The sequence below is a fragment of the Octopus sinensis genome, linkage group LG17 (assembly GCF_006345805.1).
Source record: "Octopus sinensis linkage group LG17, ASM634580v1, whole genome shotgun sequence".
In the NCBI taxonomy this organism is placed as follows: domain Eukaryota; kingdom Metazoa; phylum Mollusca; class Cephalopoda; order Octopoda; family Octopodidae; genus Octopus; species Octopus sinensis.
In genome coordinates, this window is record NC_043013.1 from 4592020 (window position 1) to 4607252 (window position 15233).

At 38.0% G+C, this 15233-nt stretch overlaps 1 long non-coding RNA gene across 1 annotated transcript; it reads left to right on the top strand.

Moving 5' to 3' along the window:
* The first annotated feature begins 4118 nt into the window (after positions 1–4118).
* On the top strand, positions 4119–11964 carry LOC118766681. Its single transcript, XR_005002603.1, has 4 exons — positions 4119–4246; positions 5744–5814; positions 10134–10316; positions 11730–11964. It is a non-coding gene; the product is annotated as an uncharacterized LOC118766681 (long non-coding RNA).
* The last annotated feature ends 3269 nt before the right edge of the window (positions 11965–15233 follow it).

Below are 15233 nucleotides of genomic sequence, written 5' to 3' on the forward strand. Positions count from 1 at the left end.
GCCATCATTCAACATTAAATATATATATATATATATATATTATATATATATATATACAAAATAAGAAAATGGAGAAACACACCTTAATCAATAATCAACTACGAGATAGTACCCAATCACATAATTTATTAAACCACTACATATGAACATCAAGGTCAAAGAAGTTTTGAATGCCTGCCATGGTGAGTCTACTATCGTGAGAAAGAATAATTTCAAAACTTGGTGTTTAGGAATTTTCTTTTACATCAAGTTCAAAATTTTACGCCAGCCGTTAAACTGCCACTATGTTACTGTCCGTCATTAAGAAATGCCAGCCATGGTGACTCTACTATCCTCAGATTCTATCCTTTCAAACTTTGGTTTCCAATATTTTTTTTTTTTATTCAGCTCGCAAGTTCGTCTGTCCCTTTTAAATGTTAGTATTTTGCTGTCTGCCTTGAAGCAGACCTTTCCGTTGTCACTGCCTGATATTTATGATTGATCTTTCCAAATATTTTATTTCTCAACTTACTCAAGATCTTTTGTTGTTTATAAATGGAAGAGAAATAGATAGAGAGAGATAGAGAGTAAGAGAAAGCGAGAGAGAAAGGAAGAGTAAGTGAGTGGGAAAGTGAGAGAGAAACAAAGAGGGAGAATGTAGTGATAAACAACAGAAAGGAAGCAACAGAAAGTAACAACCACACTCTTACCCGCGCGTAGAGCGGGTCACCGTAAGCTAGTTCTTTATATAACTACATTTAATAATCAGTTTACTTTTTTCTATCACATACATACATACATACACACATGCGTACGTACGTACATACATACATACATACATACATGTATGCATGCATACATGCGTGCATACATACATACACACATACATACGTATATATATATATATATATATATATATATATAAAACAAACTAACTGTTACTTTCTCAGATGCAGCACGGATTTTTGTCAGTGAACAGGTCGCGGTCTTAAAGCGACGAAAATATTTTGACAAATTAAACTGAAATGTTGAAGTGAATCGAACGGCTTTTGTGTGTTTCTTAAATGACTTACAAACACCTTCCACGCCGCAATTGCTTTCGTTTCAGCACACGATCTCAGATCAAATCACTTGCTATGCAAGTACATCTCCGTAATTAGCAACCTTTCTTTTCTACAAATTTCATACTTGATGACCTAATATATATACACACACAAACACACACACATACACACACACACACACACACACACACACACACACACACACACACACACACTAGCAGAGATATCCGGCGTTGCTCAGGATTAAAATGGCATTGCTTGTATATATATTAGTTGTGTTGAAACAGGTGTTACAGGAAAGTGCAGCATTGACAACAAAACATTTGTGGAGTAAATAATGGCCTAATTCTACCACGCAACATGTCATGCGTCCGTTTGAAGTATTCCAGACCCTAACTTGTCTTGGAGAATTGGGGTGAGGGCTATGTGATTTTTGAACGTACCGAAAAGCTGTCAGTGGATATACTGTCCATTGATCGGCGCTGCGTCTAACACGACCCATCATCTGAAGATTTAACACCTCCTTCGAGTTTGTTGTCCTATTTCACTCATGGGGTAAATTTAGAGGAACAGTGGTTGTTCGTTTGTATGTAACGGAAGCAATGAGGTGATAGATTTGCCCTTGAACTTTGAACGCCGGCATAAATCCATGTTCAACTATCCCGCTATATATGAAGAACGAATTTGTACGTAGTCTGTTTCAGGGAGTTGTCCTATTGGACCTCTATCTAATCATTAAAACGTTGTTTGAAATGCTGCAGCATGCGTTTGCTGATCTTGAGAAAGTCTCATCTCCCTTCTGTCTTGAGATTCTCGCCTTTGGTTTTCTACAACCCTCTTCGCTTTATACTTGTTTCTGGAGAGAGTACATCTTTTCTTTGGTGGTTTACACTGACATGGTCGTAAAGTCGGAAAATTCACATTAGGATGCTCTTATTACATTAGAATTAAAAGTAAAAGCATAAAAATGAAACAGTATTATAGGTTTAGCATCAAAAGTGAAATAATAAAAGTGAAACAATAATATAACAATGTAAAGTATAATAGCCATCTCAATATGGCTAACCACAAAGGTGGGTGTTACTGTAGCTTTTTAGCCCCAGGAGATCATCGTCTCCAGCTGGCTTTAGGCACACTATCTGTGCCCTTATGGTATTTGCAAAGGGAGGCCATCCCTTTCTCGTAAGCCTAAGTGATACGCACCGGACCGCGGTTTCGGGGTTATTGCCTCTTATCAATGGGCGGTAATCACTGGATCACGATGAAAGAAAAAGCCTGTTTGCAAATATATAAGAGTCTTTCTAGTGACTTCTGCCACTGATTTCGAAAAACTGTCTGTAAGCATTATTAAATCTCAGAAGCTACAGTAACACCCCACTTTGTGGTTAGCCATATTGAGATGGCTATTATACTTTACATTGTCGAGCGGTTACTGTTTACATCTCGTTCTTGATTTGGTCGAGATTTTCGTTTGAGAATGCATAGGGAACAGACAGACACACAGACAAAGAATTTTATATATATAGATATATAGCAACGAAGCTAAAGCACGCAGATTGAAGCCGCTTGGCAAAGACTGACTTTCAACTCTGTTGTGCATACGTACTAATTGTTAACGTTCTAGGTCACTTCCGCTGTTTACAGCAGTGCTTGGAAGGGAGGTATGTAGCGTATGATAGTCGCATTGACAATAATAGAGAAATTTGTCATGATGATGCCTGCTCAGAGGCCAACCCAAAGTTGCAAAAAGTGTATGGAGAGGAGTGTATGAGCCGCACACAAGTGTACGAGTGGTTCAGACGTTTCCGAGATCGCTGAAATATGTCGATATTAACGAAAGTTCTGGGAGGGCCCACAACCAGCAGAACTGAGAAAAACATCGCAGATGTGCGCGCAGCTGTGAGGAGAAATCGTTGAATCACCATCCATGAGTTATAAGAGAATGTGCAGATTAGTTACGGTTCAGCCCATTAGCACTGAAGATTTGGGTATGAGACACGTCCCGCCAGGTTTGTGCCAAAACTGCTTTCAGCTGACCAAAAAGCATTCGGGTTTCAGTTGCACAAAATCTCTGTGGTTGTGTCGGGAACGATGAACATTTTTTGCAAACTTTGAGCAGGTATCGCCAAGCTTTTGGCAAAATTTTGATGCAGATTCTCTGCTCAACTTTCGGTCAATGTGACGATCACACGCTACACACCTTCCTTCTAAGTACTGCTGTAAAGAGCGAAAGTAAGCTAGAAAGTTAAAACTTAGTGCACATGCACAGCAGAGTTCAAGGTCAATGTGTGCCATGCGGCTTCACGCTGCGTGCTTTAGCGTCGTTACTAAGGCAACAGTCCGGATACTTATTGATCAGACTACGTATATATATATATAGAGAGAGAGAGAGATATACACTCACATACACACATACATACATACATACATACATACATACATACATACATACTTACATACATACATACATACTTACATACATGCATACATACATGCATGCATGCATGCATGCATGCATACATACATACATACATACATACATACATATATACATACATACATATACATCTGTGTATGCGTGTATTTGTATCTTTTTTATATATTCTATCCATTTATTTTTATATTTACTTAACCGTCTTATTCATATCATAATAAGGACAATTTGATTAATTTCGAAATATGTGTTAAGCTTTTCGATACTTTAGATCTCCTGTTTGACCTTTATAATAATTATTTGAGAACTGATTTTAAATGTCTGTCTGTCTGTCTCATCAAAAGCAGTCATCACCTGTCATAAAGACACCAAGTAGTACCAACTTGTATTAACGGAAGTTTCATTTAAATGAAACGTTTAATTATAAGTAGAAATAACCGGCGATTGTCACAAAGGTAAAATTTCTTTGGATCAAGTGTACATATAGATTAGATTTGACTTCTTTTAAACATTAAAAGCAATGCAAAGTAATTTACATAATAAAGGAAAACAGAACTGGTATGCATTCCGTGTCGGTATTTACATTTCTTTTTCAAGTTCACTCTTTAAACATTGTAGTACCACAGGAACATATGACTCGTGGAAGCCACTGAGCTTTTCGACAGATTAAAAGAGATGAGGTTATAAAAATGACGGCAAATTTATACCTAAGCATTTCAACTTTTCAAAATAACATTCACATTTACTGAGCAGAAGAATCCAAATTGAGGTAAGATCTAATATTATATATTAAGAACTAATATGTTGTGTTTGTGTATGTGTGTGTTTGTACTTTTTTCCCTTTAATTCGTTTAGAGGTTTCAATGATTGAACTGCAACCATAGTGGAACAGTGCTTCAGAGGATTTTATGTTATCGAATTGCATTTATCATACCAAGGTTCACTTGAGTAACATAACACAAATAATTTTTGTTCGACACTCAGATACATACACAACCACATACGCACATGCATTCGTAAGTACGCAAGTATATGATAATTGATATATATATATATATATATATATATATATATATATACACACAAAAATTCAATAATTATAAGCATAATTATAATTAGGGTTCAGCAAATTGCTTCACCACATACCGAAATTTAGAAATACTAGTTAAATACTATTCCTCTACCATAAGATATCTCCCAGATAGCAATACTTTCAATTCACGTAGGTAAAGATAAAAAAATATCGAATCCACCTGGCTTTGATCAACCACATACGCGTTTCTGGATTAAAGAGATGTAAATTTTTTTTTTTTTACTCACTTATTTCCGTCTTCTGTGTAGTATTTCAATTGTAAATTTGAGAGTACTAATAATTAAATACGCATTCGGCCAAGCGACATCGAATGGCTAATATCCAAAAACCAGCACTTCCGAATTTATACAGCCGAGTGAGAACTCGCATTCTTCCCCAATCACCCATGTATGTTACGAGTAATCCCGCAGAAACTGCAGTTTACTATCAGGGAGTGAATTATATTTTCAATAATAATAAAGGGTAAAATTAATTAATTAATAATTAATAATTAATAATTAATAATTTTACCAAGTACTTCGGTGTGTAAAAAGAATCTTTATCGGTAACCTTATGGTAGAGAAATAGTATTTAACTGCTATTTCTAAATTTCGGTATGTGGTGAAGCAATTTGCTGAACCCTAATTATAATTATGCTTATAATTATAGTATTTTTGTATAAGGTTAGCAAACAGCCAGTGGTGTCGTGGAAAGCTGGCGCGCTATATTCTGACAGGCTGCTTCTGTCGCTAAAATTTAATTTATACACTGCGCACTAGCGTTCCGCGACACCACTAGCTGTTCGGCTAGTATCAGTCTATATCGGTTTGACTGATTTTCTGTCTGGCATTCAGCTAATGATCCATGATGCAGTGAAATCATGCAGTGTCATCCTCCGGTGTACTGATGGAATTTTGTCGAGCGTTAATAGAATTTCGATGTTCTTTAGCATTTGTCGGCTACAAGAAATGATTTTTCGAGGTGTTTACAGAAGTCTAAGACGTTATAAACAACACACCCAAGTTAGGTTGGATGTACTAATCAATATTTGTAATAAAGAGGGGAAAGAGTTATAAAAAAATTGTGTGCATATGTTTATATACGCGGGTATTTGTGTATACATAAATGTGAGAAATAATCAGCGTAAATGTTCCAGCTCTGTGTAAATAAAAATCATTATTTTTTTTTTTCCAGAATGATTGCGAAGATTGCCAATCTTTTAATATTGTTATTTCTGCTAATGGGAGCCTCATCCACTGATGCACGTGAGTCGGAAATTATCCTTCTAATATTTTCTTCAATAACCATGGCCACTTTATTTCAAATAGAAACTTTCCGACTAAATTTAATAAATTACTTCTTGATATCAGAATATTTAAAGAAATGGTGAAATTTGAACTAAGACTGCAGCTCGTTAAAACTATAAGCATAATACAAAAAAAACTATTTGCCACAATAATCTTTTCTACTATAGGCACAAGGCCTGATATTTGGTGGGAGGGGGTTAAGTCAACCCCACCCCCACCCCGCCCCAGCCAGTGCTCAACTTGTACTTAATTTATCGACTTCGAAATGATGAAAGGCAAAGTCGACCCCGGCAGAAATATTCGCCACAATAATGACGTTGTATCTGAGCCAGAAACTACTATTATAGAGTAATACTAAAATACTTCATTCCATTACCTTTTATTTAAATGTTAAGTCATCCTCGTTCCAGCACTCAAACTGAGGCTCTATATTTAAGAGTAAATGTGTATAGTGGAGGCGCAATAGCCCAGTGGTTAGGGCAGCGGACTCGCAGTCGTAGGATCGCAGTTTCGAGGCTCCGGCAGAGAGTGGTGGCGAACCCTGCTGCACTCTTTCACCACAGCTTTCTCTAACTGTTTCTGTTGTACCTGTATTTCAAGTGTCTCACTGAATCTCCCGAGAACTACGTTAAGAGTACACGTGTCTGTGGAGTCCTCAGCCACTTGCATGTTAATTTCACGAGCAGGCTGTTCCGTTGATCGGATCAACAGGAACCCTCGTCATCGTAACCGACTGAGTGCCACGAAATGTATATACGTGCGCGGGCACACACACAGGCACGCACAGACACACACACACACACATACATGTGTATATATATATATATATATATATATATATATATATATATACATAAATATGTAATGGTGTCTGTCTGTGTGTGTGTGTTTGGGGTTCATCCAACCGATTTTAATGATTTTTGGTACATAGGTAGATCACATGCCCTAAAGTTCAAATAAGGCCGGAATTTTTCGAAAACTTGATAATGCTCAGTTTGTATCGATTTTGTGAGCTCCATCGGGCGTTTTAATGGAAAATCCCATAACGATGTTATTTTTCCTGTAGCTTTTTGTATGTTTTGTCCGATTTTGATGAAAATCGATCGGTGAGCGAGGCTCATGGCAGTGAGTTGATGTCAGTACATGGTGTTGACAAAAAATCGATAATTACGGCTTAGCAGTGGTTTTATAAAATCAATAGGCTTTTTGCGTGCAAAATACCCATTTGCATTTTATTTGTGGCCATAACTTTTTTAGTCTGAGATGTAGGTAAATTTTCTGGTGAGGGAGACGATAAAGATTGTTATTTAATTCAAAAGGGCTTGAAAAGGGCACAAATGCAAATAAGCATTTCCTTAGAGACATTCTTATCGATTTTGTAGAAATTTTACACGTGATTACAGCTCATGTCCATTAGCTGATCCCAGCATGAAAAGTTAACAAAAAATCGATAACTGCACGTGAGCGGGAGATTTTAAGAAATCAATAGGCTTTTTGTATGCAATTACCCATAGGATTAATATTTTATGCTGTAGCTTTTACAGAATTCATCCAATTTTGATAAAATTTAGCATTTAGGTAAACTTTGTGGTCGGAGTCGTGTAGTAGGAATTAAAATTAAACTGGTGAAAGGCAGGAATCGTCAAAATTCACTCACAATAAAATAATGAACTGATTTTGAAGAAAATTGACCCATGAGTAAAATTAAGCACTTCGACATATGAAACATCGATTATTCATAAAATGCATTGGAATTTAAAAGTCAATGGAATATTTTCATGTAAATGCTCACATGGATTCTATTTTATGACATAACCTTAACACTTTTCTTCAGATTTTGCTGAGATTGGATACGCTGATTAATTTTGTACAGGGGGTGGCATTAATGGGAGAGAAATAAACAAACATCACTTCCAACATCACTGGCTATTTGATTTATAGTCAATTGCCTGTCATCCATCACCATGTGGTGAACACGATCAATGTTTTCCTCGGTAGTCGCAGATGCAAGATGTCCAGGCCTCGGGTCATCTTCAAAACTCTCCCTTCCGCTCCTAACCTCAGCTGCCCATTTTTACACTTTCGATAAAGCTGGAGCGTCACCCTCTAATGTAGCAACCATGTCAGCATGAATATTCTTGGGACTTAAACCCTTTTTCGGCGGGTACTTTTTTGTCCATTTTCAAGAGAAGTCGCTACTAGTTAAAGTCTTCTTTGAACAGTTAGATGTCGGTATGGTGAGAGAGAGAGAGAGAGAGAGAGAGAGAGAGAGAGTTTACCAAAGTGCTACAAATAGTTTCGTGCTCCAGAGTTACAATATTTTGGCCGATTTATATAACACGCCATGTATCTCCAACCGATCTTTCGGAATCAGTGCCTTTCGTTAGATGTATTTAAAAGCCAGGACGCTGGTCTGTGAGAAAACATGAGAAAAACCTTTCATTTCAGTATCTAAGGAAAAGTTGCTGAGTTAGTGCTCAGTTAGAATGAAGAAATGTATTGGATTGTTCGGCAATCCAGATTCAAAGAGTCAGAATTTTCCATTTTTACGCATGGATATATGGACTGATATCTTGAGCATTTAATAGGATTGTCGTTGCCAAGGTAGCTGGGGTTTTTTCTATATTGCTTCAAGTTTCATGACTTGTCCTCATGGTTGTTTAGTGACATCACTGTGATACTTGGTGTACTGAGGTGACAGCAGAAAATGATGTACTAAGGCAAGAATTATTTCTTACCATTTCTATTGCTGGATTCAGCATCGTTAAAAGATGTCATTTGGAATTTAATGAAATTAATGTCAGCACAAACACAGACTTGTGTCACAAGAGCTAGAAACCTAAACAGTAGAATGTGGGAAAATAATACATACACACACATACACACGCGCGTGCGCATGTGTGTAACAAAAAGGAAATGACAAAGGAATAAACGATTATCTTATGAACTTCATTAGCTTACAGCTGTTTCTGCGGTTGGACTCATAGTTGAGTGCCTGAGTAACATCTTACAGTTTCATCAGAGCCTCACAGATGAAGTGCAATTTATTTGGAAGACTTATGGTATTTTCAAGTTAAAGGAAAGATGGTGACGCATTGTGCAACAAAAATGGTTCATATTTGGTTGATTAAAAATGTAATGGCAAGTATTTATTGACCTTTTCCTTTCCTTTAAAAATCGGCACGAACTTTCCGGACAACCTAATACATACAAACAAGGACATAATCGCATATGTCTGCACTAGCACAAACGTAAGATTCCAAACGATTATAGTAAGCAGAAGAGAAAGAATCTGAAGGAAAAAGTCTTCGTTGCTGACGTTTCTCTGTTTCCGAATGGGAGATAATTGTGAAGAATCTGAGATGTGACCTTATTATGAAATAGAAGATGGATTGAGAGACAACCTAAGCGTTCTAGTGGACATCAAGGAATTGATTCCGAGAGCAATCACCTAAACAGTACCTGATTACATATTCATGAACTAAATTGGAGTTTATAATTAATTATTTCAACTTTTTTTAAATTTTTGATTTCAAGATATCAAATGTTTCAAATGGGAAATCTAAATTGTAAACGAGAATACAGATATTTTAAGCAACAGCGATATAATGCATGTAGTTATGTAACTGTGGAGGCGCAATGGCCCAGTGGTTAGGGCAGCGGACTCGCGGTCATAGGATCGCGGTTTCGATTCCCAGACCGGGCGTTGTGAGTGTTTATTGAGCGAAAACAACTAAAGCTCCATGAGGCTCCGGCAGGGATGGTGGTGATCCTTGCTGTACTCTTTCACCACAACTTTCTCTCACTCTTACTTCCTGTTTCTGTTGTACCTGTATTTCAAAGGGCCGGCCTTGTCACTCTCTGTGTCACGCTGAATATCCCCGAGAACTACGTTAAGGGTACACGTGTCTGTGGAGTGCTCAGCCACTTACACGTTAATTCCACGAGCAGGCTGTTCCGTTGATCGGATCAACCGGAACCCTCGTCGCCGTAACCGACGGAGTGCTTCCACCAGTTATGTAACTAAGCAGAAAGCTATTTTCTATCAAAATCTACCTAAAGTTATCATTTTTCACTTAGAATTATAACTCTTTGTGAGGAAATAAAAATACAATTCATGAATAAAATATTTTACTAATGCGCAATATATCTCGATTCACAAAGAAATAATTTGATGTTTAACATTTGTAAAACTTTTCACACAAACATTCCTGTTTTTTTTTTTTAATTTCATATTTGAAGTATAACATGTAAGATGAAAATTATTTTCAATTCAGAGGTGATATGTCGACAAATGGATGATTACATCCGAGACCCATCAGATTGCGGTGCTTTCTACCGATGTTTCAATGGCAGCCCAGTCAGGTTTGTTTGCCCCCGAAATATGCTTTTCAGTAGAAGCCGGAAACTTTGTGATTATGCCCGTAATGTCCAAGACTGCAATAATTAACATCAAAAAGGTAAACTTTCTTTCTTATTTTAACTAATCACTCTAACATTTTTATCTTTAATATAAGTCTTTTTTTTTCTTTTTCTTTTTTATCGTTTGATTTGTCGTTAGCGCGTTGGACAACATGTTTAGCGGTTTTTCTTCCCTTTTGGGGTCGATAAAATAAGCACCACTGAACCCCCCCCCCTACAATTGTTGGTCATGTGCTAAAATTTGAAACCATTATTATGGCTTACTTTGTAAGGCAGCGAGCTGGGCAAATCGTTAGCACACCGGGTGAAATGCTTAGCGGCATTTCGTCCGTCTTCACATTCTGAGTTCAAATTCCGCCGAGGTCGACTTTGTCCTTTATCATTTCGGGGTCGATAAAATAAGTACCAGTTGAATATTAGGGTCGATCTAATCGACTATCCCCCTCCCTCAAATTTTCAGACTTTGTAGCTACAGTAGAAAGGATTATTATGGTTTGGTTTGAGCGATATAGCTGGCAGAAGCAGTGCAAATTGTGGATCGATAAGTTCTGAGTTCAAATCCCATCGAGATCGACTTTGTTTCCCACTCTACTGCAGCTGCTATTGGTAGGTCTCTAGCTGTTGCCTTGATTGAAGTTATCGTTCCTGATATTGATGTTACTATTGTTGGTTTGCCTCTTCTTGTTATTGTGCTTATTGTTGTTTCTTTTTTCTTATTGTGTTGTTTGCGCTGGTAGCAGAAACGTTAGCAGGCCGGGCGAAATGCTTAGCAGTATTTCGTCTGCCGTTACGTTGTGAGTTCAAATTCCGCCGAGGTCGACTTTACCTTTCATCCTTTCGGGGTCGATAAATTAAATACCAGTTCCGCACTGGGATCGATGTAATTGACTTAATACCTATGTCTGTCCTTGTTTGTCCCCTCTATGTTTAGCCCCTTGTGGGCAATAAAGAAATAGGTATTATTACTGCTGCTGCTATTTTCGTTGCTATTGCTTTTGTGGTTGTTGGTAAAAGAGTAAAAGAGTAAAGAGTAAAAAGTAAAAGAGAGTATGGATCCATCCTGCAGACAATGAGTATTTGAAATAGCTGCCATGGTTTCATCACTCTGCACATATCTATAATTGGCAATGTTAACTGTCATGCCACCTAGTCGCACTGCCAGGCCTAGAGCTTTTGGAAGTTACCCATAATGCCCAGTCTGAAAGCCAGACATATCCAAAGACACATACTTGCCTCTATCCATGTACTTTCATACGCTCACTCACCCATGTATGTACAAATAAATTGGACATAGTTTTTTCTATTTTGCACATTATTTTGAACAGTTCCAAATACTAAACTATGGGATTCCCAGGAAATTATGGATACTGTATCTACTAAAACTGAACATATTGACTTAAAATGAGATATTTTGGTAATTTACTTCTTTTTTTGTTATTTTGTTATTGTAGGAAATTGCTGAAAACTTTTACTGACAAATGAAATTAAAGAGAACTGAATATAGGAAAGAAAATACTTTAAACTATCCTCTAATGAAAATCAATCCAAAATAGGGCTTGTTTTCTTCTAACTCCAGAGAGTCAAAAACACTTTGAAAATATGCAAATATAATACTTAAACAAATAAAATACTTAAACTTGTCTACTGCTATCTAACAGTGACATGAATAAATGTTGTAATTTTTAACCCTTTAGTGTTTGCATTATTCTGCCAAAATTAATCCTTTTTTATCCAAATTGTTTTGAACTAATCATGCATTATCTTGTAGCTATGAGATTTTGATGAGGTAGCTGTTAATTTTTAAAACGATATTGTAGGGCTGGTGTGAGAGACCAGATCTGGCCAGTTTGAACATAAAACAGGCAGAATACTTTTGGCCGGATGTGGCCGGTTTAAATGCTAAAGGGTTAATGGTATTTCAACTTTAAATTTAAGGTTTAAAGAAAACTATAATTTCAATGATAGATAATTAAAAGAAATGTACTTTGTTCCTTCTGGTTGTTTCATTCTTTTCTTTTATTGATTTATTCGTTTGTTTTTGGTATTTTTTAATCCTGTTTTTGCCCAAATCCTACTTGTGGATTAATTACCTGAATATAATTTCCACGCATATTAACCACGACACAATACTCTTTTACTTGTTTCAGTCATTTGACTGCGGCCATGCTGGAGCACTGCTTTTAGTCGAGCAAATCGACCCCGGGACTTATTCTTTGTAAGCCCAGTACTTATTCTATCGGTCTCTTTTGCCGAACCGCTAAGTAACAGGGACGTAAACACACCAGCATCGGTTGTCAAGCAATGCTAGGGGGACAAACACAGGCACACAAACATATACACACACATACATATATATATATATACATATATATATATATACATATATATGAAAGGCTTCTTTCAGTTTCCGTCTACCAAATCCACTCACAAGGCATTGGTCGGCCCGAGGCTATAGTAGAAGACACTTGCCCAAGATGCCACGCAGTGGGACTGAACCCGGAACCATGTGGTTGGTAAGCAAGCTACTTACCACACAGACACTCCTGCACCTATGATACTTTTGTTATTAAATCCACAAACCTGGTATCATTACATAAATGGTTTTACACTAATAATAGTTTGCTTTTATGTTTTTCATATTAAGAGATTTGGTAATTAAGAAGTGATAAATTTCTTTGGAACATCAGCAGTAAGAATCTAGAAAGATCAAATTTGTCTGAAGATTCCTCATTTTTATCTGCCAAATATCCTATTGCTCTTTTGCTGGTTATAATTTTATAGCAACATTAAATATGTGCATATTAAAGATATTCATCGTTTAACGTCCGTTTTCCATGCTATCATGGGTTGGACGGTTCAACTGGAGTCTGGGAAGCCAGAAGGCTGCGCCAGGCCCAGTCTGATCTGGCAGTGTTTCTACAGCTGGATGCCCTTCCTAACACCAACCACTCATATCATATTATATAGGATTTTTAATATACCTGTGCAAATGGGTGGTAGAACGCTTGGGCTTAGTTATTCTGGGAAGAAGGTAGCATGGAGGTGCCACTGTCAAGGTTTGCTGGGTGTGGAGAATGCATAAGAGAGGGAAGGTCTTTCTGATGTGGACCCAGCTGAGGAACTGGCCATCAGAGATGATAGCAGTAGACAGACAGAGGAGGACTCCTGGACCATCATAAGTCACTGCTGAGATGCTTGGAATATCTGGTGGAGTAAGATACAACCTAGTCGCTCATATAATAGATCAAGTCATGTAGGAGGGTGTCATCCCAAATGACTGGTGTAGCAGCATTATGATTACTGCTGCAGAATTGGGGGGGGGGTCCTTGAATAGAAGCAGAAGTGCAAGATTTTGGACCAGATCATGGGGTTTACAAGAGAGTTAAGGCTCCATTAATTGGGAACAGAGTTGGACTGGAAAGGGTGCAGTTTGGCTTTGCACCAAGTAGGAGTACTGAAAATGCCCTCTTTCTAGTGGAACAGCTGCAGGAGAGGTATCTAGCTAAGGACAAATCATTGTACTTGACTTTTCATCAATCTGGAAGTTCCTCAATTTGTTAACTGGTGATCTCTAAGGAAATTAGGAGTGGAAATTGTTGAAGACGTACAAGCCTTGTGTAGGGGTGCTGTCCATGGGGTGAGAGTCAACCTTGAGTACAGTGATGAATTTGGTGTGCAGGTGGGAGTTCGTCAGGGATCAGTTGTCAGTCCTCTCTTATTCATTATGGTCCTCTAGGCCATGTCAGAGGAATTTGAGACCAGCTGCCCATGGAAGCTGCTATATGCTGATGACCTTGCTCTTGTAGCAGTGTCTATAGTGGAATTGAAGAGGTGGTTCTGGGTGTGGAAGCAAAATCTGGAATCAGGGTGCCTTAGAGTTGACCTACCAAAGTTGTAATTGGCAAGGAAGGAGACAAGACTCTCTTTTCATTAGGCAAATGGCCCTGTTCAATATGTAAGGACAGTGTTGAAAGGAATAGATGTGTGGGAGGTGGAGTGGAATCACTGTTGGGTAGGCAGAGAGGTCCACTTTTGTGTGAGGAGTTTCACAGGTGCATTAGGCACTGGAGATGCATGGAAATTGAATTTTCTCAAATGCTCAGAGGAAGGAGTCCCTAAAGGTTGTAGAGTGTTTCTGTTTCTTTGGTAACTGGATTGACAATGGAGGAGGATGTTCTTAGGATATAGTTGCTAGAATGGGAATAGAGTGAAGAAGGCTGAGAGAGCTGTTATTTCAGTTGGCAGCAGGAGGCCTCTCTCAATGTGAAGGGCAGACCGTGTGATATTTGTGTACAGATGGCTATGCTCCATGGTGGAGAGATGTGGTCCCTCAATGTTAAGGATATGCCAGGACTGAGGAAGACTGTGGCTTGCACACTCCAATAGATGTGTGAATGTATTGAAAGAGGAGTTGAACATGGGAGGAAATAGATGTGACATGCAAGAGGGAGGACTATGATGGCTTGAATATGTGATGTGCATGAGTGAGGACAGTTGTATAAAGAAATGCCAATCATTTAAAGTGGATGGAGATTCCAGAAAAGAGTAGCCCATGAGGACATGGAATAAGGTGCTGAGAGCCAATCTCAGGATGTTGAGCCTCAAATATGACAGTGGACTGGGATGTCTGGTGATATGAGGTTCCTAAGAAGACCCGTCCACATCTGGAAGTGTTGTGTATTCCATTCACATGTAGCATTAATTCACACACCCCACCCCAGTGAACCAAACTACATCTACAAGATACAAGGTAGTTAATTTTCAATTCGACTAAGTAGTATCTCCTTTGGTAGATAAAGATCTTAAAGAATTTCAGCATTATTGTTCAGACTGTGACGCCTTCGGATATAAGAATGTACGCACTAGGCCCTAGGAATACCATTCCAATCATAGGTTATAAAATGATCTGAGGCGCAGGAGTGGCTGTGTGGTAAGTAGTTTGCCTACGAACCACA